At 35.0% G+C, this 5,870-nt stretch overlaps 1 protein-coding gene across 6 annotated transcripts in view; it reads left to right on the top strand.

The window, feature by feature from the left end:
• The window catches only part of LOC145228631 (uncharacterized), a 170,681-nt gene that overhangs the window by 136,209 nt on the left and 28,602 nt on the right, over nucleotides 1-5,870 (top strand). The gene's annotated exons all lie outside the window — the stretch shown is intronic.

The following is a 5,870-nucleotide window of genomic DNA, read 5'->3' as shown; positions in this document are numbered from 1 at the left end:
TGTTGGCGAATAATGGTAAGAAATTTTTCACGGGTAATCCCCAAATTTTGCCGCGCAAATAAAATAATCTTGCACAGTCACAGTCAATTGTCTTTCTGTAATAGGATTACGTTAATCTAGGTTTAATCTAACTTTGTATTGTATTGTATTGTATTAATTTTGAAACCGTGCATGAAAATGGTACATAAGAACAGGAAAACACTACACTAGTGACACGGAATCGGGAAACAGCTGCAAAAACCTCACGGTTGAAAATACGCCAATGTCAAAATTTTTACAAAAAAGGACATAATATTGTCAGACGCAGCAGCCACACCCATAAAAAAAAACTACGTTATAAACAGTAACGAACGAAATTTAAAAATGAGTAAAAAACAAAACAAAAACACACAAATTTATTTACACTGTACAACACGAGTAAGAATTAAAACACAAAACTTGTTCTAAATGAATTTGTCAGCACATTTTCTTGGGGAAAAAAGAATACTACAAGCAGCATTGTTTGTCCTTATCTGAGGCAACAAGAATTAACACTTTTAAACACTAAGTATGTAATAACAGAATGTGCCATGAAAGTGCACAGTACCAAATCATGGTGCTGTTGGCTGCTGTTTTTCTAGTAGTAAATTTTTAGTTAGTTTTATAAACAATTTTTTTGATATAGGTACATCATTAAATTTCAAGTCATTCCAGTATTTAGGGGCTGTATACTTTATGGACTGTTGTATAGTACTACTGCTGCAAAAAGGTAAAAGATAACCGGTCTTGGTTTGACGAGTAGACACCCCACTAATTAAGTTTTTATTTTTGAAAAAGTGTTCAAATGCTTTAGGTAATAAATCATTTTGCCAACTATGCAAATACCTTGCACATTCCAGTTTAAACTGTTGTTCATTTGTTAATATTTTATTAGTTATCATGTTTTGTTCCAAATTTTTAAGATTGATTCCTAAACTCAAACACAGAAACTTATTACAGATGTTTTGAATTTTACTCTTGAGATGTTTGCTACCATGAAACCAACAAGTTATACAATAAATTACATGACTTCTGATTAGTGACTGGTAGATACAATGCAACGCATGATATGTTAGTAAGGGCCTTATTTTGAGTATTAGATAGTAAATTCTTTTAATTTTTTGCCAAATCTTTGTCATGTGTTCTTTCCATGATAGATTTTCATGGATTGTTAGACCCAGAAATAGCACAGATTTGGTGGGTGCTACATTTTGTCCATTTATTTCCAACTTAAATTTTGGCAGTGCCTTTTGGTTCAAGGGGCGGAAGTGTACATATTTGGTTTTTCCAATATTAAGCGACAGCTTGTTGGTTAAAAGCCATTCTTTAAGGTTTTGTAACTGTGTGTTTCCCATGTTAAATAGTGATTCTACATCGCTATTTGTGAAAAGAAGGGTGGTGTCATCAGCAAACATAATGGCGTCGCCTGTAGTAAGGCAGTTTGGCAAATCGTTTACATACACCAGAAATAGTAATGGACCAAGGTTACTTCCTTGCGGTACACCATAACTTACTGCTAAATCATTAGATGTGCTGTTGCCCAATTGTACTCTTTGTTTTCGGTTAGTGAGGTAACTCTTAAAAAAGTCATATGCGACACCCCTTATCCCATAGTGATATAACTTTCCCAATAGAATGGTGTGGTCAATAGTATCGAATGCCTTAGATAAATCTATAAATATGCCAATTGCCTGTTGTTTATTACAGAAGGCATCGGTAATACTCGATATTAGTAGTGAAGCAGCATGATGGGTCGAATGACCTTTACGAAACCCAAATTGTTTAGGATTAAAAAATAAATTTTTGTTTAGAAATGAGTAAAGTCTGTTGTAAACTATTTTCTCCAAAATTTTTGAAATGTTTGATAGCAGGCTAATGGGCCTATAATTGTTTGCTGATTTCACATCCCCCTTTTTGTGAATAGGTACCACTTTTGCGGTCTTAAATGCCTCAATAAAAACACCAGTTTCCAAACAGAGGTTAAAAATATGACTGAGGCAATCTATAATTTTTGGGGGTAAATATTTCATGATGTTTGATGGTATACCATCTAATCCACAGCTTAGTTTACTTTCCATTTTATCAATTATTGACTTAACTTCACCAGGGTAGGTTGGGAACAAGAAAATAGAAGATTTGAAAGCTGGTCCCAGATAATTTTGGTAAGGGGTTTTAGGTGTGTCCAACTGACAAACCAACTTTTCTGCAACAGTACAGAAGTGATCATTGAACTGATTGGCCATTTCAGTTTCGTTCGTAATTGATTTGCCATTAATCTTAAGGCTTGGTACAGAGTTACTTGGTTTGTTGCGACCAATAAGTGTATTAATTGTTTTCCAAGTTTGTTTTGCATTGGTGGCATATTTACTAAACAGCTTTTGATAAAAGTTTTTTTTCTTAAGATTTACCAATCGGTGATACTGGTTGCGAAGTTGGTGGTACTGGAATTTCTTATCTGTTGTTTTCTTTTTAGCGTATTTTCTGTATGCAGTTTGTTTTGCCTTGTTGAGGGCATGTAGTTCATTATCATACCACTCATTTTTGCCAAATTTATTCTTTGGTTTTACCAGTGGAAAAGCTTTTTCAAAACTATTTTGAAGGTATGTCAGTAAAAAATCAAAAGCTTGGTTTGCATCTGTTACATCAGTTACCTTTTCATAATCAAGTAGGTTAAGATTATTTATAAAATTATTTATATTTGCTTTATAAAAACATCTTTGTAGAAGGTGTGCTACTGGTTTAAGGTCACCTTTTTTAGGGCCACAGAACATAACTGGTAAATGGTCAGATATTTCATCCAGTAAAATGTAGGTGTCAATTGGCTTTATCACATTAGTCCATATGTGATCAATTACTGTAGCAGAATTGTCAGTTATTCGGGTAGGTTTGTTAATTAAGGGCATAAGCATGTTTTGGAACATGCAGTCAGTAAACAAGTTTACTTGTGGGTTTGTTAAGTCCAGCAGATTTAGGTTAAAGTCACCCATTACGTAAGCATCTGTATTCCTTATTTTTGCCATACTTTTATCTAGTTGTTTTAAAAAAAAATCAAAGGAGGTTTTGTCCTGACCTGGTGATCGGTATATTGTTCCACATGTTATAGGTTTGTTTTCATAATAGAGGTCTACAAACAATGACTCGAATACTTTTTCATTCATTGTGTTTAAGTCATCTCTAACATTATAAGACAGGTTGTTGTTGATGTAAATGCCTACACCACCTCCTCTGTGCATACTTCTTGGGTTGGAAATAAAATTATAGCCTGACAAATTGTAATGCTGGCCTTGTTTAGGTTTTAACCAGGTTTCAGTCACACTAATAATATCAGGCACACTAATAACTTGGTGAATTCCACCCTAAAACTAAGGCAAAAGATGATGTACATTTAAAAATAGTAGGCGATTTAAAAAAAATATATATTTTCGACGTCGACGATGCGCGCTTAAACCAAAAACGTTTTCGCAAAGTTTTTTCACCATGAGGTTTTTGTTTCGCGTTGGATGCGCATGAATAGTTTTGTTTGATTTGTTTTACTAAAGTTTTCTTAAAGTAAGCAGAAATATAAAACTATTTGTAAAGAATAAATAAAAATACAATACCTAATGTAATGACGGTATTAAAAATCTGAAATGCATTTACCGTAAGTATGTGTTTATAGTACTGTTTAGCAGATTTTGTTATAACTGCGAAGTGATAGTACTCGGGTATATGTTTTTAAAACACCTCACAAACTTTTTCTTTCGGGGCCGGAACATAATTTCGTTGTTCGTCAAACTTCAAAAGTTCGGACAATATTTGTTTCCAGGCTAAAATCAGTGTTGACAGTGTTGTAAAAACAAATTAATTTCGCTAGAAAGCATCCTCAGTGTCTAGAGAGCAATAAAAGGGATAAAAATTAAAAAAGGCATTAAAAGTAGAAAAAGCTAATAGTTCTCCGCACGCACAATTGTAGCGGTCACGTGCTTTTAAATCATCATTTTGGCACTTTGGTTTGGCTAAGTATTGAGTAATGGAAAATTTTAACTTTGCAACCATGACTTTTCGTTCCATGGAATTTATATGCTGCTTTTGCGACATATGGTATCGAGCGGTGTAACTTTACTGTTCCATGTGTTCTCATGATTCAGTAACTATTGGAAGCACATATTCAATGTCGTTGTTACATGTTCCCGTCTTCCTGATATGTTCCAACAGCCTGACCATAAGACAGGCTGTTGCGTAAACCGGGTATTTCGAAATAGTTGTGCAATCCATTGCAGCGCTGCAAATCTTTGCAAGCGTTTAACTTAAAACAAACTAATAACTGATGTGAGTAAAAGAAGGTACTGTTTTGCAATGATCGCACGAAAAACGAGTATCATTTTAAAAGCCAATGTTTTATTGTTGATCTCTCTTTTCCATCGTATCCTTTCCTTGAGATAAATGAGACTTGATGTGTGTTGCGTAACCAGAATAAAAGACAAGAACTAAACTGATCTTTTGTGGACCATGTCGGCTCTATGCAGCAAGCGTTAAGAATCGTAATAATGAACTTACTCGCTACTGCAGACGACCGATACGAGCCACGAGAAGCAGAAGAATCAAGCTTTCAAGTAAACAATAACACGCGAGCACGCGCGCACCCTCGTCCCCGCACAATCAATCAATCCTCAACTGAAAGCCCAACGGCTAAACTGACTGAACACGCAATGAATGATAAGAAACGCACGAAAGATAAAACCGAAAAAGCGTAAAAGGCGGAGGAAACTTATCCGGCCCGCAGTGAAAAAAGTTTGGTGACCCCCGACTTTAGTAGATACAGTAAATCTTGATTATTCGAGGCCAGTTCATACCAAAATACGGATTAATCCAGTGCTTCCCAACCTTTTCCACCTCACGGCCCACTTTTAAAAAAAATAATTTTTGGCGGACCACCATTTCATGTTGCGACAAAACCACAAGGAAAAAGAACAAAAAAAGAAAGAAAACTAATAACCGCACAAGCAATCTTTCTGTTAATCTGATTTGATATGATGACATCAAGTATAGGAGTTTATTAGGAGACAAGCTCACACGCAATGCAGCATTTATGTGTTTCAGTGTTAGGAATGTTTCGCGTCTTCGAATTCGTGATAGTTACTAATACAAGTAGTGTTGTGACGTAACAATTGCAGTTTGTTTGTGTGACAAACCTTCGTTTAACGTGACATCTTATACGGCTTTCATTGTGCATAATATTATATTTCAAAGTAATATAGTTAAACTTGAAAGTATACGTTTTCACGAACTGTGTAACTTTTTTAAACTTTTATATTGGTATTGCAATAGTTTGAATAGCTTCGCGGCCCACCAGAAAGAACATCGCGGCCGACCGGTTGGGAAGCGCTGGATTAATCGATATCGATTAGTTCAAGCCTTCACATTACAAATCATTTGTACCTCAAACTTTGTCCAAATTAGGCGAAGTTCCGAATTACCAAATCTTGTTTAACTGACGTTTACTGTACTACCAATGTGATCCAATAAGTATATTTTTTACAGGTGCTGTCAGCGGGTGAGTGCCATACATATGTACAAAGTACCCCAAAAGGAGATTTTACAACACATTTCTACTAAGTCTGCTTTTGGTAAGATCTGTGCCCCCCTGCAAAAATTTTGAATGGCAAACTCGTGTTGAAATCTGGCATTACTTTTGGATTTAAACAAATCGAATAAAGTAAACAACAAACTGTAATCTTGCAACACGAATAAGGAGTGTTAGGGAATAAATATATTTGCAGCACACACTCAATAACAAATGACAAAACTTGTTGAATTTTGATTTGCCCAGTTTTTTTTCCTTGGCAAATTTCGAAGATAGAATTTATCCCACT

The sequence above is a fragment of the Phallusia mammillata genome, chromosome 5 (genome assembly GCF_965637545.1).
Source record: "Phallusia mammillata chromosome 5, kaPhaMamm4.hap1.1, whole genome shotgun sequence".
Taxonomy (NCBI): domain Eukaryota; kingdom Metazoa; phylum Chordata; class Ascidiacea; order Phlebobranchia; family Ascidiidae; genus Phallusia; species Phallusia mammillata.
The sequence above is the reverse complement of the archived record's forward strand: the minus strand, read 5'-3'. Positions and strand labels throughout refer to the sequence as shown.